This window comes from Gossypium hirsutum, chromosome D05 (assembly GCF_007990345.1).
Source record: "Gossypium hirsutum isolate 1008001.06 chromosome D05, Gossypium_hirsutum_v2.1, whole genome shotgun sequence".
In the NCBI taxonomy this organism is placed as follows: Eukaryota; Viridiplantae; Streptophyta; class Magnoliopsida; order Malvales; family Malvaceae; genus Gossypium; species Gossypium hirsutum.
In genome coordinates, this window is record NC_053441.1 from 16925109 (window position 1) to 16947326 (window position 22218).

The following is a 22218-nucleotide window of genomic DNA, read 5'->3' on the forward strand; positions in this document are numbered from 1 at the left end:
AATTCTGCTACCATGGTGGAATCAGTAATACATCTTTGTTTCTTGGAACCCCAAGAAATGACTCCTCCACCAAGAATAAAGATCCATCCACTAGTAGATGCATGATCTTCCAAACTTGTAATCCAACTAGCATCCAAATACCCTTTTAAAATTGGAGGATATCCATTATAACACAATCCATAGTTAATAGTTTTCTTTAAGTACCTAAATACTCTATTCAAAGCTTGCCAATGCAAACTACTTGGATTACTTGTGTACTTACTCAAATTTCCAACAGCATATGCAGTATCTGGTCTTGTACAAGTCATTATGTACATAAGACAACCAATTAGACTTGCATATTTCAATTGATCAATTCTCCTACCAACATTAGATACTAATTTTATTTGATGATACATGGGTGTAGATGCTGGTGTACAATTGAAAAGATCAAAACTTTTTAAGCATATTTTTAATGTAATGTGATTGTGATAAAGCTTTAGTGCTTTTATCTCGGGTTATTTTAATACCAAGAATAACATATGCTACACCTATATCCTTCATAGCAAAGTTGTTTGACAAGAATTTCTTTATGTTTTCTATTTGTTCCAAATCCGTGCCAAAAATGAGCATGTCATCTACACCTAAGCAAATTATGACACCTTTTTCATTTTCAAATTTGCCATATATGCACTTATCAGATTCATTTATTTTATAGCCATTAGCTAAAACAACCTTGTCAAACTTTTGGTGCCATTGTTTTGGTGCTTGTTTAAGTCCATATAAAGATTTAACAAGCTTATATACCTTATGCTCTTGTCCTGGAACAACAAATCCTTCTGGTTGCTCCATGTACGCTTCCTCTTCCAATTTACCATTTAAAAATGCAGTTTTAACATCCATTTGGTGAACAACCAAATTATATATAGAGTTAAGTGATATTAAGAGTCTAATTGTAGCAATTCTTGCTACTGGAGCATAGGTATCAAAGTAATCAATACCTTGATTTTGTGTAAAACCTTTGGCTACCAACCTTGCTTTAAATTTATCAATGGTTCTATCAACCTTCATTTTCTTTTTGAAGATCCAATTACAACCTATTGGTTTAGAACCTGGTGGAAGATCAACTAAGATCCAAGTTTGATTTCCCATTATTGAATCCATCTAATAATTTATTACTTCTTTCCAAAAAGCAGAGTCTTGAGATTTCATTGCATCTTCAAATGTAATAGGATCAGATTCCGTATTATAACAATAATTTATCTTATTGCATATACTTTCACCTTTTCCTTCTACAAGAAATATAATGAAATCTGGTCCAAAATCTTTGACCTTTTTAATCCTCTTACTTCTTCTTAATTCTTGACAAGATTCATCATTATTATCAATTTGTTCCAATGGAATCTCATTCTCATTTGAAGAATGAATAAATTATCGTGGCTGTAATTGTCTTGATATAGAATTAAAACTATTTTCATCAAAAATAGCATCTCTTGATTCAATAACAGTATTAATTGAAATTGAATCATTTGGTTCAATTACCATGAACCTATATGCCTTGCTATTATGTACATAGCTTACAAATATGCATTCAATTCCTCTTTCACCTAACTTTTTAGGTTTAGGTGTTGGAACTTTGACAATAGCTCTACAACCCCAAACCTTCAAATAATTAAGGTTTAGTTTCCTTTTCTTCCATTGTTCATAGGGGGTTATTTTAGTTTCCTTATTAGGAACTCTATTCAATATATGACAAGCTGTTAGAACAGCTTCTCCACAAAAAACCTTGTCCAAGACCTGAATATGATAACATTAGATTTACCATTTCAGTTAAGACTCTATTTTTCCTTTCAGCTACACTATTTTGTTGTGGTGTGTAAGGGGCTAAAACTTGATGGACAATTCCAGTAGACTCAAAATAACTTGGATTATAGTATTCTCCACCTCTATCTGATCTTAAGCACTTGAATAAATATACATAACAATATCTAGAATAATCATCAATAAAAGTAACAAAATATTTCTTTCCCCCTAATGTAGGAGTATTATGCATGTTACATAAATCACTATGTATCAAATCAAGCAATTTTGTTTTCCTTTTAACCTTAGGGAAAGGGTTTCTTGTAATTTTAGTCAACATACATGTATTGCATTTTTCAATATTATTATTAAAAATAGGAATTAAATCTAACTTATACATGTTATTCAATTTTCTATAATTCAAATGACCTAATCTATAATGCCACAAACAAAAAGATTTAACAATATAAGAAGAAATAGTATTTTTATTCTTATTAATAATATTGAGTTTGAACATACTCTCATACATATACCATTTCCTCACAAAAATTTCTCCCTTAGACAAAATAAACTTATCTGCCTCAAAAACAAGTTTGAAACCAAGCTTATTCAATAGACTTCCAAATACTAAATTCTTCCTAACTTCTGGTTCATAATATACATCATTTAAGGTTAAAACTTTTCCAGAAGTGAATTGTAGTTCAACAGATCATTTGCCTTTGATTGCTACGGTGGAAGAATTTTCCATGTACAGGACATTGTCATTTTCACATTGTGTGAACTTTGTAAACATGTTTTTGTCTTTGCACACATGTTTGGTTGCTCCGGTATCAATCCACCATGTATTATCATCTTGTGCCATATTAATTTCAAATATGATTGCAATGAACTTTTTGTTATTATCAGCCTTAGAAGATGATTTCTTCTTTAAAAATTGACACTCATTCTTGAAATGTTCCATCTTTACACAATGATAGCATGAGCCATTTTGTTTCCTTTTGAACTTAGGTGCTCTATCAGTCTGTTTGAACTTTCTCTTGAATGATTTAGTAGTCTGTACTTCCTCCGTAACATACACTTTGGCATTTTTAGAATTTAGGTTCTGATCTTGTTTTTTATATTCTTCTTTAATACGAAGATGATTTGCTAAAGCCTCAAGAGATATTTCCTCTTTCTTATGTTTTAGACTTCTTTTAAAGTCTTTCCAAGATGGAGGATACAACAATCATTTCATCCATTTTCATATCATATTGCTTGAATTGATTCAACATCTTTTCAATATCACAGAATTGTTCCATAATAGAATGACCATCAACCATTTGATAATTATTGAAACGACTGACAATAAATTTCTTACTTGTAACATCTTCGGTCATGTATCTTGTCTCCAATTTGTCCCATAATTCTTTAGCGGTGACCTCATTTTGGTAGATGTCGAACAAACCATCAGAAAAACCATTCAATATGTGGCCCATGCACATGTAGTCAGCATTGTCCCATTTTTGTCTTTCTCGGGTTGCAGCAACAGATTTGTTTTCATTCTCTTCAGGTCTTAAAGTATCCAAAACATAAGCAATCTTCAAAGTTGATAATAAGAAGTGCATCTTTTTCTGCCATCATCGAAAATTGCCACCATCAAACCGATCAAGTTTGACAAAGTTGGAAGCCAACTTCCTTAGTGTTCCACTTTCATGTGTTGTGGTAGTCAACATGAGATATAACCTTAAAATTGTTTGTACAAATCTCTGGTGAAGAAAATCTCAAACACACGAACAGAACTCGAACAGAAAAAGAATAAATAAGATAAGGCTCCAATGCGTGTATCAAGTCACTATCTTTAAGGTTATATTCGCCCCCACCTATTTTCAGTGTGCAAATGAGTTCCAAGCAAATTAACCTCGAGGATACAATGAAGCCAATGACTATTTGCGTTTTGCATTGACGAGAATAACCCATTACACACTGAGCAATGTATGACAAGAAACTCAATTTCTATAAATGATTTCTGCAGTAATATTTTATAAAGTAATCTAATAATATTAGGAAATGAAGGAAGGAAGGAAAGAATATTAGAATTTGTTGGTGTTTTTTTTCAAATGAAATCCCATTCCTATTTATAGGAATTTTCATGTCTCTTCATAGAGACATCTTTCATCAATAGGTGTCTTTCTGAATAATAATGTCTTTAAAATAATCACATAATTTTTCATTTAATATTATAACTATTCAAATAGTATTATTTACATAGTTATAATTCTTTTTCAAAAAAATCAAATAATATAACTGTTGATTAATTACACTCATTCGTTTATAGTTATTGGAACACTCATTTATTTTAATTTAGTTGAGACCTTCGATGTATTCCTACAATTAAGTCCATGTTTTCCTTCAATTTTATTGTGGTGCTCTTAGTTTAAGAGTCATCATATTAACATTTAAATTAGACTAAATTACATAGTTGATCACTCGATTATTATAAATTTTCATTTTAAGTATTGAAAATAAAAAATTTACAAAATAAGTACTGAGATTATATAATTTGATTAGAGTTCCTAGAATTAACATTACTATTAGCTCTAAATAAAGCATCGGCACAACAATTTCTCTCGCAGTAGGTATGAGATAGAAGACTACAAGGGCATCGCAATCATGGACAAGAGAATCAAGCAAATCATTCTTATTAGTTGAAAATTTCATGAAATCAAGAACAATTATAACAGCCAATTCAACCAGATGTGTTTAAACGATTGATTTGGTTACTACCTAAACTAGACTACTATTAACTAAAAATTTAAATTTTTTAATCATTAATCGAACTAATTTTTTTAGAAGCCGATAAAAATAACTTTAGTTAATTTGAGTGGTTAATCAAATTAATCAAAATTTTTACGTGTTTCTTTCTTTTTTATTTTATTTTTTGTTTTTTTTTTAGTTTTTAGTTTAATTTAAAAATTAATTTTATTTTTCATAATAATTTTTTTAGGAAAGTTCTCATAATATTTTTTTAATTCCATTATAAGAATATATATAAATATTTTTAAAATTTGAATTTATATAAAGCATTTGACCTATTTAATATTTTGAGTCTATAATATATTATTACTTTTAATTTTAATTAATTAGTGTTCATGGCTTGTTGATTAACTCAACTAATTTAATTCAGTCGATTAATTGGATTAATTGTTTTATGGATATTAGAAATGAAAAGATATTTTCTTTTGTTCTACTCCTACCGAGTTTTGCGGGCCAGTTATTTAGGGCCATAACAAAATAAGAAGGTCCAAATCTGAATTCCAAATTCACCCTTTTGTAATACAATTTTCAGACTACCCAAAACGCACCGAGAAACGGCTATAAGTATAAAACATGGTCGAAAGCATCATTGCCCAAACCCTAATTCACATTTGACCGCGTCAGCCGTCTTCGCTCGTCTAAGCCCCTGATCTATTCTTGGTCCTAGGGTTTCATTTAATTATCAAATTTCCTTTTCTTTTCTAGCTATAGTTCTTTTTACTTGTTTTTCATCCCTGTTTTCATTCATTTTTTATGCTTTTATTATATGAAAACGAAGGCATTGACGAATGTTCGAATTGCTGAATATCCGAAAATCGAGTATCAGATTGGTTCATTTGAATAGGAAGATCTGGTGTCTCTTTTTTCTTTTTTTAGTTGTCTTTTACTTACTATCTTTTAGCGGCTGCGGATGAAGAGAAATGTGAAATATACAGTTATCCCTGGCTGATCATTAATTTTAAGGTGCTGATATTTCATTGAAATCTGACGCAGAGGGTTTTTGGTGTAATTGTCTTAATCTTATAGACATGGAAGCCAATGATGCAACTATGGAGACTTTTTGAAATGCAGTTCAATTGTTGAAACTCAATGGACCAGGACGTTATAGGGCTTTTTTTTCAAATATATTTTTATTTTCAGCATTACAGTTCTGTGGATGATGAGAAAATTTTGAAATCAGTTATCCCTGGCTGATTTTTCGTTGTTTATGATGACATCTTGTGATCTGACACAGACTGAAGCATTTAAACTAATTTTTGGTAACGGTCTTTACCTGTCTGGTATTCAATGCAAAACATGTTTCTGTTCATTTTGGATGCTGTAGAGGGGAAAATGATATAAAGACAATTGGAACTAGTTTTTCAGATATCAACAATCCAAAGCGAAAATTTCAACAATCCCGTGCTTGGCCCAGTGGTTTGGACAAGTCATAACCTCCAGCTGCCAGCCACGGATTCGGGCATGTTTTTTGTTGGGTTTAGTAGCTTCCCAGCCATTACTGGGCTTTTTTATTTCTCATCCGAGTTTACTTTCTGCCATCAGAATCAGGGGATGTTATAAAATATAGCTATTTCATCTCGGCTCTCCTCTTTTGGGAAGCTTTTATTTGCATCAGATTACGTCGTTCTTCAGTCTTTTATCAAGTACATAGAGGCAGAGCTAAGTATTGGCCCATGTCGACGCAACGATAGCGTTACCATGTGCCCCTCTACTTTGCACTACTATCACATCTACTTTTTTGATCTAGTTTTAACAGAAAGCGACTACTACATCACTTTGTAGTTTTCAATCACTTTCATACTCCCTACACTCTTCCTCTCATCTACTTTTAATTCAGAAAATTACCATCAATTTCACAATTTTCTATTTATCTTTCTGTAACCACATTCCTATATGTGTTTATTTGATAATTTTCCATCGCTCTCTCTCTATACAAATATACAGAGCCAACCATTGTGTTTATGGTGGCAACTTCTAACCTTGACACTAACAACAACGTGCAAGTTACGACGTCCTCGAGCACAACTTCCAGTTAAACCATCGATAAACTTTCCGATACCCGTTCATGATCATTGACATATATGAAAACCGTTGATCCATTTGAACCTATCCCGAATTCACCAACTCTTCTTTAGTTGATTTTCTATTAAGTAAAAGATAGAAAAGGTATGTAGATAGAAAGATGAAGGTGGGCTTGGTTCGTGCATGGCGTTATGCTTAATGCCAACTCAAGAAACCGACTTGTCTTTTTCATTATTAATTCATCTTGACATACTATATGTACAAGTGACTCGACTCATCATTATTGCAATATTTGTACAACTTATGAAAAAAAAGCTATGCAAAGACCATGTATGACTAAAGTGACCAATTCTGCATTTTTTTTGGCTGTTCTTGGACCTACGAGTGCCTGGAAATAGAATTGCTGTTAATGTAAAACCGTACATTTGATGCCATGATAAATGCTATAGTAAGTATTTAAAAGAAGTAAAAAGAACAGAAAAAACAGCAGTAAATCATATATTGAACGAGAAAAACTAAGCTCGAGGAGGGTTACATAAATAATAAAAAAGGCAAGATGGCTTTACAGGCTTCAACAGCCATTTTCAGGCAATGCAAGGTGGATAAGAACAACTGAACGATTTATAGCCAGAAAGACTTCCTAGGCATGTGCCAGCGTAATATTCCATGGCACTCTTTTATAGCCTCGCTTGCAGCTATGGGTAGGCTGCCTACCAGACAAAGAATGCAGAGTTGGGGGGTATACCTCTTCTCTAGAATGCTTATTGTGTGAGAATAATACCGAAACAATCTAGGGGTCATCTATTTTACGAATGCCAGTTTTCAAAGCAACCGTGGAGGCTTATTCTTAGAGCTACTGCAAGTTCTGAGCAGCATGACTTTTGGCCTGTAGTTTTGAACTGGGCTATTAAGAGAGCCAACGGTAAATGTACTCTTTAAGAGAGAGTTTGTAACCATTGTCAAACTTGGTAGCAAAACTTTGATAAAATCTTACTTATATATAAACTGAACAACTAATTAAAACAAATCCTCTTCATTGATCCATGCAACATAAATTGTAAATACACTTGTCTGGTATCTAGTTCTACTAAGGCGATGGGCAGAGATTGCTGAATTATATATATAAAAACAAAACCATAAGTCACATCTCGAAGAGTAAAAAAATAACAGTAACAAGAATTATACAAGACAAAGCACAAATCTTTATTGTCGTTTAATTCCAATTCTTCCTTTTTCTTTTTTCTTTACCGCAACTTGACCCAAATGCCTTGACTGGGAATATTTTGATGGACCACAAATAATAGGTAGAAGCCTGGTGGCGCAAGATTATGCGTTTATTATGCGTTCTTGGAGTCGTCACCTCAATGTTGTACGCTGAGTTCCCACAAGTGGTTACTTTGTCATTGCCGAGTACAAGCAACCTTTGATTCATAGAGAATGAATGCGTATTGAAAGCTGGTGCCAACATTGTTGCCGACACCAAGTTTTCAGCTACTTTACCTGTAATGACCACTTGAATGTTTGTTCTTTTGTTGTATCTGATTCCCGACATCGACTTTGGAGTGATGATTTTCGGTCGCAAATCATTGAATTTAGAGTCCAAATATGCTGGAGAGAATGCCTCTAAGCTTAGTTCAGTAGGGAAAAGAACACTTGTAAAATTGTAAAATGCGTGAGGATTGCTTCCACCAACTAAAACTCTGCCATCGCGAAGTAATGTTGCTGAGGAGTGGTACATGCGGGGAATTGTTGTCGGGTTTTGCGTCTTGAACCGTGAACCTATTTTTTTATCAGGCCAGTACAAGACGGGACTAAGTATCGGGTTCTGACCCAATTCCCAACCTGCTGAACCGGAGCCTGCGCCGTTGATGAGTAAAACTTTGCCGTTTGGAAGCAATATCATGTCACCCATAACTCTAGCTAAAGGCATAGTCTCCGTTACCCACTTTGGGTTGGGGTCGGTTATTGTGATCCTGGCACAAGTTTTCAAAGCTCTAATGAAATTACCTCGTAATGCTTGGGCAAAAGAACCCTTAGGAGCACCTCCACAAACCAAAACTTCAGCTTGAAGATCTGCCATTTTCAAGTTCTTCAATGGAAGCAAGACAGCTGAACCAGTGCTTGGATAGCTTCTAGGATCGCCACCTGGAATTGTCGGGTACGTCTTTACCACTTTATTCTTCACATAATCAAGCAAAATAGCTCGATTGTTAGCGAAAATAAACAAGTTTCCATCAACATTGAGGAAGACAAAAGGGTAAAGATTGTTCTCTTCTCCTTTGTCATTGGTTTCTAACAGGAAAGGCAAATTAAATGTGTTGGCGGCAATATTTTTAGGACTGAACTCGTAGTTAAATTGTCTGCGACCACCGACAATAATTAATCTTCCATCTGGCAATATATGATTGGTGGCATACCATCTTCTGGCAGCCAACCCATTTGGTATTTCTTGCCAATCGCAGTCCCTGCTGCTGCATGGGCTAAAAACCCTCACCCTACGTTCACCATCGTTGAAACCACCAGTTTGGACCAATTTACCATCAGGCGTGATAGCGCCTGAAGAGCACCAAACATTGGTTTGGACCATAAGAGCCCTGAACTTATTGGACGAAACATCGTACTCCACTGAATGTGCCGAGCAATCTACTTTTAGAGCTCCCTCAGTCAGGTCATTACGGCATTTCCCATTTGGCAACGACAGATTTGATTTGCCAAAATCAGTTCTGTCGAAAATAACCACACGGTCGTTTCTAAGGAGTTGCATGTGCATGGCTGAGATGCCAATGCTTGTCTGTAAAAGTTGCCAGCGGCCGTCGGCTGCTGAGGTGAGAATAAGGTGACATGGCTGTGAGGCAAAGAGTAGATGCAAGAGGAGGATTAAGAAAATGAATGTTGGGATTGACATATTCGGTTGAGCACAAATGACCTGTGGGGATGTTGTTGATGCTCAAGGCTTGCCTGTTTGGTGATCTTTTATACATGCCTTGTGAAGGAGCCATGAGGTGTGAGGATCCCACATGCACATGCGTCGCGTGGGAGACTCGTTCCTGTTTCTGAAAACGATGGTTCTCTCATTTTTGAACTCCGAACGCAGATTTCACAGTAAAAATTCGACTACTAAATTAAAATGATAGACAATAGAAGAAGAGCCCGTGAGTTGCATTGTACCCATTAAGGTTGCTTGGCATTTTTAGATGAAATGATCTGAATATAGGCAGCCTTTTACTCGTATTAGAGAAATTGATGGATTCAAAATGGAATATAATAATTTTCATACATCCAAATGGCAACAATGTTAAAATAAATATGTGATATTATGTTGCACAGACATGATGTGTATGACATGATATTTTTTAGTGTATAAAAAAAACTATAATTTTAACTCAAATCCAAAAAATATAATGTCTTACTACCAATTTTTTATTGTATGCTTGATATTTCCCAACCTAGCCCCTGCCTGGTCTAGGCAAGTTTTTAGCATATGCCACATTGCCACTGCTGGGATAGTCTCAAGATGGAGCCTTTTTGCTGCTGAGGAGAATAGACCCAAGTTTATAAATAATTTAACTAGCCTTTTGAGCTTGTATATGACCTAAGATATTAAGGAGAAAAGGAATTATGTGGTTTAAAGAGAAAAATATATAGTAAACAGAAGATAAATGATATAACAGGCATATACATATATAGAATCCAAAATTCACAAAACTTGAATGGGTGGATTAGTTTTCTGTTTAGATGAAACAAAGATGTTTAAAGCAGGCGGGCTTTTGGGAACAAATTAATTACTTAAGTCTAAGTCTACATCAACCATAAAGTGATCTTTATGTTTTGATATGAAATTTTAACAACATTCTACCACTTGTACAAACTCTTAATTCAATGATTATTTACCGTTGATATTTTTTTATAAACCATAGATTTGAGTTATATTATATGTAAATGTAATTTGTGGATTTTTTTTCGAGTTCAATTATAGATTTAAATTATTTTTTTGACATTAGTTTATATTTTGATTAGTAGGAATAATTTGGTATATTTGGAAGGCACATGGCTAAGGAGCTAAGGTGCCAAGGAGTCCGTTTCCCTCCCATGTTGAAAAGACCTTACTAACTGACATTAGTGCTTTTGATGGATCGACTAGATACCCTAATTTTTGCATGCCAATGTATTTTATCTTTTTCTTTTTATTCATCCTTTTATATCGGTTATATATTATAAATTTAACTACAAATAAGATATATATATATCAATTTATTGTATTAATTATATTGTATTCCATATATTATTTTCACATTTATCAAATACATAATTTATAATGTTTAAAATCATTAAATATAATGCAATCCTCCAAGAATAATGTACTTATTTGCTTAGTTATAAAATTTGTGAGTATTTATGTAAATTAAAGCTACATTTACTAAAGCAAATACAAGTTAACAAGTAAGAATTCTATCATGATATATTTGAATATGATTATTCGAATATATATATAATTATATGATACCATATTATAGGTGAAAAGATATATTACGAAAAGTGAAATATATATTTTTTATAATCATGGTTAAAACTTTTTTATTAATACTTTATAGGTGATGTTATTATTTGATATTTTGTATATATGTAGAGTAACAATATACATAATACTTATCAACGATTGATTTGATATAATCATCCAGCTACTGAGAGTTCAGAGAAAATAATTAACATGAACCATGAACTAGAACCCAATTGCATGCCCAACTTGAGCAGACATTAGCAGGCTACAATTCAATTTCAAGTTTGAGGAAGATATAGTTCCCATGGTGCATTTGTCGTGTTTCCAAATGCAGGGGCAAGAGTGGGTACTAAAGACTTATTGGGTAACATGGAAGAACTAATTAGCTGTTTATAGTCACACGCCATTAATGCAGTGGCTACTTTTTTTCAGACCGTAATACTATTTGTTATGGTAACATGGAAGAACTAACAGGCGAAGCCAGAACAATTTTTTAGGGGCTGAATGAAATTTTAATTTTTAATAATCTATATCTTTATAATTTTTAAATGATTAAATCGAATTTTTATAATTTTAGAGGGTTCAAAGTATAATTTTACCTTTACTAATTTAAAATTTTTAAAAAAAATTAGAATGCCTAAATAATAATTTTTTATTTGGGGGGACGGGGCCATGCCAACCCCCTTAGAATCACCTCTAAGAACTAATGAGCTGTTTATAATTTGTACCATTAATGCAAGTGAAGAATAGGATATTTATTTCTAAGATGAAAAAGTGAGAGAAAAACTTTTTTTTTCTCAAGTCTTTTGGGTATGTATAGGATATTTATTTCGTGGTTTCATGCAATGACGTCTAATTATGTATAAGGTGATTATAGGGTATAGAAAATGTGATAGATATCAGGCAATAACATGCCAATGCCATGTGAAGTCAGAATTCTAGTGTTTAAGCAAAGAACTCCACCAATCATTAACATATCAAAAGGTTCAACATGATCCAATTTCTCTTGGCCTCTATCATAATGGAGACAGGTTAATGTGAAAGAACAAACATGATCAACAAATTTGTCTCGTGGTAAGCTGTGCAGACCTTTCGCCTGTATTTATATCCCAATCTCAGCCTTAGCGCATTGATACAATATAATCAGCAATACGGTATCAAAAATAAGAAGAAAGAACAGTAAAACCGAATCGAGAAATAAATTCAAAGCAACAAATTGACCTCAGAAGATAGCTCTACTGACATAGCCGCATACTCAAGTCCTTCAATATATGTTTACTCTGTTAATCCACCTTGCAAAATGATCCAAATATGCCATAGAAACGAAATTTTTGCAGAACCAACATATAAATGTGCAGAAAACAAAGTGCAACGAGCACTGGCGAAAAGATTCTTCCTAAATTAATACTTCAACCAGGGTTTTAGTCTTTAGCCCTCGTCTTTCTTCAAAGCACCCCAGCAAAAGAAGTTTGAAGCAACATTAAGACCTGATACTATTGCCACGGTAGAAGATTACTACTATTTTTCCTTTTCATAAATAATTGTGAAATTTTGATTACCCCCAACGATATTTCAACATTCTTTTTTATAAATAGTTGGTTTTTTATTATCTAAGATAGCTGCTTGGCTGCTCTAAGTTTACATTCAACCCACCTCAGCTTTGGGATCGTTAGCAAAGGTTAAGGTTTTGGGCCATGTTAAGACACTTGATTTTTAAAAAATTATAAAATGGTCACTTAAGTTATCACTTTTGTTTTTTTTAGTCCAATTCTGTTAAATCACTAAAAGTTTGATAATGTGACTGTCAAGTGAATGACATGAAATCTTTATCATTAATTTGTTTTACTCATAATATCCATGTTGTTTTAGAGGTTATGTAAATCACCAAAATAAACTAATTTGTTTCCAAAATAAAGACCAAAAGAGTTATAGAGCTTATCGCTTGTTCTGTACTATGAATGAATTGAATCTCCCTATTACTTTTAATTAAGTTGATATCAGTAGTTGATTGACTGGCCAAATTTTGGAACTTGTGATGGTATTTCGCACCTACTTGAAAATGAGAAGAATTACCTAACATAGCATTCTACAACCACATTATTCTTATTCTTATGCTTTTCTTTTCACCTTCACTCTATGTCCTGTTTCTGTTATGGATGTGTGTATAAATAGATTAGCTATTTTACTCTACAGGCACTTCCATCGACAGAAGCCAACTGCAACAAATTGCTGCAGCTTCCCAGGATTCCTTCTCTTCTCAAATTTGCTAGAAGGGATCAATATGCAGAAATGGAGGAAAGGAAGTGGCCAGCTGGTGTTCTGGGTACACAAGACTGTATATCAGAAATAGACTCTACTGGTCTGTTGATTTCTCTGCTGCTTGTATTAATCTTGACAGTTCCAAAATGTTAATAGATAACCTGTCTCAGAGGAGCAACTCAAATGAGATTGCTAGCCACTTGGAACTTAGAGATCACTCGGAGAAAGTTTGGCCATGGACAGCAGTATATTCACCAAAGCATGGGTTGATACTGCTGGTAGTGGGGGGATTAAGGGTTATCATGCCATCAAGAGATGGCAGTCTCAAGCAGCTGCTGCTGATCCAGATTTCTTCCACCGAACAGTGCACGTCAAGGATGAGGAAGAGTCAAATACTAGTTCAAGGCAACTGACACGGAAGCATGATGAACGAGCAAATGAGAACTCTATCTCCCAAGTTGCGGTAAGCAAGGAGCGATTTAAGAATGATCCTCGTGGAGCTGATCATATTAAACACGCTGTCGTTGTATATGTTGGATCACTGCTAATGCCCCTTTATAAAGCAAGAAAAATTGACAAGGATGGAAACAAATCAATAATGAAAAAAACTGCAACGAAGGTTTTATTTCTTGCCTTTCTCTTGTCTTTCCGCTTGTTAGTTTGCAGCACCTTTTTTGCCTCTACTTCATGTCTGGTTTTACACTTTTAGTTCTTTTACCAGGTAATGGAGATGACATCCAGATCCTTTATTAATTGGTCAAAAGGACAAACTTCAAAGGGTGGTAATCAAGACACAAAATTTACTCTGGGATTCCCACAGATGAGACGTTATTTGTCTTGACTTTTCTTGTTTTTGATGTGCACAGAGCTTACTATTCTTTTAGCGTTGACAAAGCATACAGTATCTTCTATATGGAAATACCTCAGTATTGACCTGAATTTTTCAATTGAACATCAATTGCAAGCTTCAATTTCGTTCTTCAATTCTCTGTTCAAGAAATGACGTTTTACGTGCATGGAATGACACTTGGTGACTTTTTCTACATGAATTGGGGTTGAATCCCATGGCATATGTAAGGTTGGAGCTTTCTTTCAGCTATTTCCTATGTGACATTTAAACTGGAATGGTAAGGCAAGTTGATTGGTCTGATTTTATCTGTTTCATTTTATACTCTTTATTGGAACCTACCCACATTGTTTGAAAAGTCAAAAAGGGTGGGCACCGAAAGTAGAAAGTAATATTGGTTGGCAAGTTGGGTTAAAAGTTGGCATGGGATAATTGTAATTTTGGTCCCTAATTGTATAGGGACATTGCAAGTTGATCCTTGAACCTCAACTATAAATAGGCCTAACCATTGCTTACTTTCTTCATCCCATAATTGCCATTCTCTACTTAAGGCATTATTCTCTCTCTCTATTTGTAAATTTCACTTGTAATTTTTGGAGTGAAATATATTTGGTAGTGCCCGAGGACGTAGGCAAAATTTGCTGAACCTCGTTAAAATTCTGGTGTTCTTTATTATTTGTTTTGCATATTTTGTGAATGTGATTGTAGTGATTTATTGTGCTATTAAATTACGATAGAGGGATATTCTGGCTAGGAAAGACTTGGTATTTAAGTGATCTTCGTGATCTACCTCTCTTTCCTGGGAATTGAACTTAGTGTGATTTTTCAGTACAATAATTTTACTCTTTCACAAGCTTCCGCGCAACAATTAGTACCAGAGCCAAGTTCGTACTTGGGGAATACGACCGTTTACGGCACTATTCACGTATACGGCACTATTCATGTATACGGTACTATTCACGTATATGGCACTATTCACGTATACGGTACTGTTCACGTATGCAGTAGTTGGGATTGAGGAGAAAAATGGCAGCAGCATCGTCATCAGCAAGGATTACTGTGACAAATGCAAAATTTGAAGTAGAGAAATTTGACGGTACCAATAATTTTTGTATGTGGCAATGTGAGATCCTGGATGTCTTATGTCAGCAAGAGCTAGATATAGCCCTTGAAGAAAAACCTGACAAGATGGATGACAAGGAGTGGGCCAAGATCAATAGACAGGCGTGTGGTACAATCCGCCTATGTTTGGCCAAAGAGCAGAAGTACTCTGTCATGAGGAAGACATCAGCGAAGAAGTTATGGGATACACTGGAAGAAAAGTTTCTAACGAAAAGTCTTGAAAATAGGCTTTATATGAAAAAGAAACTTTATCGATTCACGTATGCACCCGGTATGTTGATGAATGACCATGTGAACTCATTCAATAAAATTTTAGCAGACTTGCTAAATTTGGATGAGAAATTTGAAGATGAAGACAAGGCATTATTGTTGTTGAATTCCCTTCCTGATGAATATGATCATCTTACCACCACATTGCTTCATGAGAAGGACACGATCACATTTGATGCAGTCTGTAGTGCGTTGTATAGATCTGAGACTCGAAAGAAAGATAAAAGAGATCACAGAGATACAACCGCAGAAGTCTTAACAGTAAGAGGTCGTTCACACAGCAGCAAATTTGGTAGAAGGGGAAAGTCCAAAGGGAGACCCGCCAAAGATGAATGTGCCTTTTGCCGTGAAAAAGGGCATTGGAAAAAGAATTGTCCTAAGCTACAAAAGGGCAAGGCTATTTCTAATGCATGTGTAGCGGAGCATGATGAGGAGTCAGACTTTAGCTTGGTTGGCATGGCAATGGCATGTCAAACGGATGAGTGGATTTTGGATTCAGGATGTACTTACCATATGTGTCCTAATAAGGACTGGTTTTCTAGTCTTAAAGAGCTAGAAGGTGGAATTGTTCTTATGGGCAATGATAGTGCTTGTAAGACAATGGGAGTGGGTACAGTCCAATTGAAGAATCACGACGGCTCAATCCAAGTCTTGACAGATGTTCGCTACGTACCTAGCCTGAAGAAAAATCTCATCTCATTAGGTGCCCTAGAATCTAAAGGGCTCACAATCACTTTGAGAGATGGATTACTAAAAGTAGTAGCTGGGCAATTGACGGTGATGAAAGGCACAAGAAGAAATAACTTGTATTTTTTAAATGGAAGTACAGTTATTGGATCAACATCAACAGTTTCTACAAAAGATGTAGATTTAGAGGCTACCAGATTATGGCATATGCGATTGGGACATGCTGGTGAAAAAGCTTTGCAGACATTGGTGAAGCAAGGCTTATTGAAAGGTGCAAATTCTTGCAAAATGGAATTCTGTGAACATTGTGTTCTGGGCAAGCAGAAGAGGGTAAAATTTGGTCCAGCAATTCACAATACGAAAGGAATTCTGGACTACGTTCACAGTGATGTGTGGGGACCTACCAAAGTAGCTTCTTTGGGAGATATGCACTATTTTGTTACTTTTGTTGATGATTATTCAAGAAAAGTATGGGTGTATCTAATGAAAAGAAAAAGTGAAGTTTTGGATGCATTTCTGAAATGGAAGAAGATGGTGGAGACTCAGACTGGTCGAAAGGTCAAACGACTTCGATCAGATAATGGTACTGAGTACAAAAACGATCCATTTCTACAAGTATGCCAAGATGAGGGCATTATGCGACACTTCACTGTTCGGGATACACCACAGCAAAATGGGGTGGCAGAACGAATGAATCGAACTATACTGGAGAAAGTTCGATGTATGTTGTCCAATGCTGGATTGGGCAAAGAATTTTGGGCTGAGGCAGTTACATATGCGTGCCATCTAATTAACCGTTTGCCATCAGCTGCAATAAATGGAAAAACTCCTATGGAGATGTGGACTGGTAAATTTGCTACTGATTATGATTCTTTGCATGTATTTGGTTCCACTGCATATTATCATGTAAAAGAATCTAAGTTAGACCCAAGAGCAAAGAAAGCATTATTCTTGGGTATAACTGATGGAGTAAAAGTATATCGTCTCTGGTGTCCTGATACAAGGAAGATTGTTTTCAGTAGAGATGTGACTTTTGATGAATCAACCATGTTGAAGTACAAGGATTCACAAAAGGATGACAAAACCAGTAGTACTTTGCAGCAGGTGGAGCTTGAAAATGTTAACGATGATCCAGCTAATATTGAAGGGACAAATGATGAAGAGGTTCCTACCCAAGAACCTCTACAGCAACAAGATTCAATTGTATATAGAAGGCCAAGAAGAGAGATTCGTAAGCCTGCTCGCTTTGATGATATAGTGGCCTATGCACTTCCAATTACAGATGATGATGTTCCTTCTACTTACACAGAAGTAATAAGTAACCCTGATGGTGTAAAGTGGAAGCAAGCAATGAATGAAGAAATGCAGTCTCTTCAAAAAAATAAGACCTGGGAGTTGGTGACACTACCCAAGGGAAAGAAAGCAATTGGATGCAAATGGGTATATGCAAAGAAGGAAGGATTTCCTGATAAAAATGAAATTCGATACAAGGCTAGATTAGTAGCAAAGGGTTACGCTCAGAAAGAAGGAATAGACTACAATGAAGTGTTTTCTCCAGTTGTGAAGCATTCGTCTATTCGGATTTTGCTAGCCTTGGTTGCGCAATATGATCTTGAACTAGTTCAGCTTGATGTGAAGACCGCGTTTTTACACGGTGATTTGGAAGAGGAAATCTATATGACTCAGCCAGATGGATTCAAGGTTGCTGGAAAAGAAAATTGGGTTTGCAAACTGACAAAGTCGCTTTATGGATTGAAGCAATCTCCGAGGCAGTGGTACAAGCGATTTGATCAGTTCATGAAATGGCAAAGGTACACAAGAAGTAAATTTGATCATTGCGTGTATTTTCAGAAGCTACAAGAAGGAACTTTCATATACTTGCTCTTATATGTTGATGATATGCTAATAGCATCTAAGAGCAAAGTTGAGATTGAAAGATTGAAGACTCAACTCAATCTCGAGTTTGAGATGAAAGATCTAGGAGAAGCTAAAAAGATTCTCGGCATGGAAATATGGAGAGATAGAGCTCATGATAGAGTTAGCTTGTCTCAGAAGCAGTATTTGAAAAAGGTACTACAGCAGTTTGGCATGAACGAGCAGACAAAACCTGTAAGTACCCCGTTGGCTTCTCATTTCAAGCTTTCTGCACAACTATCTCCTTCGACGAATACGGAACGAGAATACATGTTGCAAGTTCCGTATTCTAATGCAGTGGGTAGCTTGATGTATGCAATGGTGTGTACAAGACCCGACATTTCACAGGCAGTTAGTATAGTGAGCAGGTATATGCATAATCCTGGAAAAGGACATTGGCAAGCTGTGAAATGGATTCTACGGTATATTCAGAAGACCGTGCATGTTGGATTACTGTTCAAGCAGGATAATACACTTGGTAAAGGTGTTATTGGGTACGTTGATTCTGACTATGCCGGTGATTTGGACAAGCGAAGATTAACCACCGGTTATGTGTTTACACTTGCTGGAGGACCAATAAGTTGGAAGTCTACACTACAGTCTACAGTTGCATTGTCAACCACAGAAGCCGAGTACATGGCTGTAACAGAGGCTGTAAAGGAGGCTATTTGGTTACAAGGTATGGCTAAAACCTTGGGGTTGGTTCAAGAGCATATTAACGTGTATTGTGATAGTCAAAGTGCTATTCATTTAGCAAAGAATCAAGTCTATCATGCACGTACAAAACATATCGACGTACGATTCCATTTTGTGCGGGAAATTATTGAAGAGGGGAAAATTTGTCTTCAGAAGATCAAGATTGCAGATAATCCCGCAGATATGATGACCAAGGTGGTAACAGCAACCAAGTTCGAACATTGTTTGAACTTGATTAATATCCTGCAAGTTTAACAGTTGAAGAAGGCACTATCAAGTATTGTTGTCAAAGGCAGAAAGAATTGTGTGAAGATAAGATTATCCTAATCAAATCTTCAAGGTGGAGATTATTGGAACCCACCCACATTGTTTGAAAAGTCAAAAAGGGTGGGCACCGAAAGTAGAAAGTAATATTGGTTGGCAAGTTGGGTTAAAAGTTGGCATGGGATAATTGCAATTTTGGTCCCTAATTGTATAGGGACATTGCAAGTTGATCCTTGAACCTCAACTATAAATAGGCCTAACCATTGCTTACTTTCTTCATCCCATAATTGCCATTCTCTACTTAAGGCATTATTCTCTCTCTCTATTTGTAAATTTCACTTGTAATTTTTGGAGTGAAATATATTTGGTAGTGCCCGAGGACGTAGGCAAAATTTGCTGAACCTCGTTAAAATTCTAGTGTTCTTTATTATTTGTTTTGCATATTTTGTGAATGTGATTGTAGTGATTTATTGTGCTATTAAATTACGATAGAGGGATATTCTGGCTAGAAAAGACTTGGTATTTAAGTGATCTTCGTGATCTACCTCTCTTTCCTGGGAATTGAACTTAGTGTGATTTTTCAGTACAATAATTTTACTCTTTCACACGCTTCCGCGCAACACTCTTCTATACGTAGGATGTCAATGGAATAATCCCTTTTCATTTCTTGAATAGTATTACCTTGTTGCTAATATCTCTTTCTGGAATTCCAGGTTGGAAAATATTGTGGTTCTAGGCAGTGGCCAAAGAGAGGTTTGCCCTCTAATGCCTCATATATACTGAATTCTTAGTGCCTAGAAGCTATTGTGAAACCATAGGTTGGATGGTAAGGTTGCAATGATTCAAATAAGAAAGCTGAAGCTTGAATTTATATACGCTTTTTGTCTTCGATGTTTAGCATTTTGTTCTCAAATATGATAACGGATATGAAACTGCTCCTTTCTGTGGGTTCTTACGTGCCACTGCTTCCCTCATTTTCTTGCGCTAGCATTTTACTAATGACTACTTTTGTATCTTTGAAGATCACGGATCGGATGTTTCGCAGATATGGGAGCCGCTTAGGTGCCACAGGTTGGTGTAGCGTCGAGGGGGGTAATGAGGCTAGAGCTGGTGATGAAGTCGATAGTCGACCATGGTTGTGGCTGGTGTGCTAGGTATTTATGGCTTAATAATTGATGTAATCATTAGTACCGAAGTTAATCCAAAGGCTAAATCTTATTACCTTTCCGATGGATATGCGCATGTCTTCTGGTCTTGCTAGCGGCCTCGTTGGTTTTTCTGCTGCTAGGAAACATGTATCTGACACCTACTCCCAAATTCGGGTAACAAAAGTCCCGTGTTTGGAAGCTATTATTATTACTATGAAGAACTACCTTGAAACTCTTGGTTTAATTGTGTAATTGGATATTTTCGTAGAGCGGGCAGAGTATTTTGTTGGGATGATCTTCCCTGAGGCTTGATTGTGGGCAGTCAATAGGCGAGTGACTGTCTGCTTGGCTTCGCTGTGTTTCCGCCAACAACTCTTGAATATAATTTTCTTTCTCTCTCTTACTTTGCGGTCGTTGTGGAGCAGATGATGATAGATTAGAGATATAAACTACTTGTTTCAATCAAGTTTTTCAACATTGATTTACTATTATTCTGAACTTTGTAGAATTGAGGCTTGCGCCTTGCGGTCACTCAGCGTGTTGTTCAAGACGGTGGCCCCACATCGAGTTCTAGAACCCTGGCCCATCAGACTTTATTTAAAACCCAACCCAAATAATTTTTCCTTTTTATAAGCAACAAAAGTGGAGATATTCGATCAGTCAAATAACGATTCTGGGAGTCTCTCGATCGTCACCCTCTACGTCATTGCAATCGCCGACTGTTTTAACAGTGTAATTTTGGGCTTTTTTTATAAAATTAACCTAAAATATTTAATTAATTACATAAATGACTCATTTTTTTGATTAAACACGTAAATGAGTTAAAATCTACAGTGAAAATTGGTGGAGTCTAAGAGTTTGGCGCTACCAACATACTACGTTAGCAACCGGGATAAAAAATCAATTTTTTGATGGAGCCATATAAAATGGTGTCACCTGTATAAATATCAAGAAAATATTACAATTTCTAAAAAATGGAAGGACTTTAAAATAAAATTTCTTTTTTTGGTGGAGCCAAATAAATGGAGGCCACCAGTTTCTAAAGTTGCCCACTCCTTTTTCTTTTTAAAATTTTAAAAATAAAAAAAAAGTGTCTTCCCTATTAAAAAATAAATTAAAATTTTAAAATTAGTTATACTTCAATTTTTTTTAATATGTTCAAAATTTTATTATATTTAAATATATTAAGTATATTAAAAATTTTAAGTTAATTATACTCAACTTTTTCTTTAACATATTTAAAATTTTAATATATTTAAAAATTTTTAATTTTTTTAAAAATTTTAAATATATTAAAAGATCTTTTTTCTCTTTACCTATTAAAAAATATATTAAAATTTTAAAATATATTTTAAAAATATAAATTGAATATATTAAAAATTTAAAATTGTTTATACTTAAATCTTTTTTAATATATTTAATTTTTTTTAAATTTTCTAAAATTTTAAATATATTAAGAAAATATTTTTTGTCTTTATCTATTAAAAATATATATTAAGTATATCAAAATTTTAAATATATTAAACTTTTAAAATTAATTACACTTAACATTCTTTTAATATATTTAAAATTTTAGAAAACTTTAAAAAAATCACATTGGAAACTGGTGGCTCCACCAGAAAATGAAAAATTTTATTAAAGTCCCTCTCTTTTTTCAAAAATTATAATATTTCCTTGATATGTATACATGCTCCACAAAAAAATTAATTTTTTATCTTAATTGTTGATGTGTCATGTTTGCCGCTAAACTCTTTTGCTCCACTAATTTTCACTATAGATTTTAGTTGATTTACGTGTTTAATCAAAAAAATGCGTTATTTATGTAATTAAATAAATATTTTAGGTTAATTTTATAAAAAAAAGCCTGTAATTTTTGACATCCTTTAAATCTGGGCTGAGAAGAACGAGATGAATGAAAT

At 34.7% G+C, this 22218-nt stretch overlaps 1 non-coding gene and 2 pseudogenes across 1 annotated transcript; 2 read left to right on the forward strand and 1 right to left on the reverse strand.

The window, feature by feature from the left end:
* The first annotated feature begins 5474 nt into the window (after positions 1-5474).
* LOC121218049 (uncharacterized) lies at positions 5475-5567 on the forward strand (annotated as a pseudogene).
* A 153-nt stretch (positions 5568-5720) lies between these two features.
* On the forward strand, positions 5721-5808 carry LOC121218047 (small nucleolar RNA R38). The gene has a single exon (XR_005914316.1). It is a non-coding gene; the product is annotated as a small nucleolar RNA R38 (small nucleolar RNA).
* A 1803-nt stretch (positions 5809-7611) lies between these two features.
* LOC107905491 (aldehyde oxidase GLOX-like) lies at positions 7612-9813 on the reverse strand (annotated as a pseudogene).
* Positions 9814-22218: the final 12405 nt, after the last annotated feature.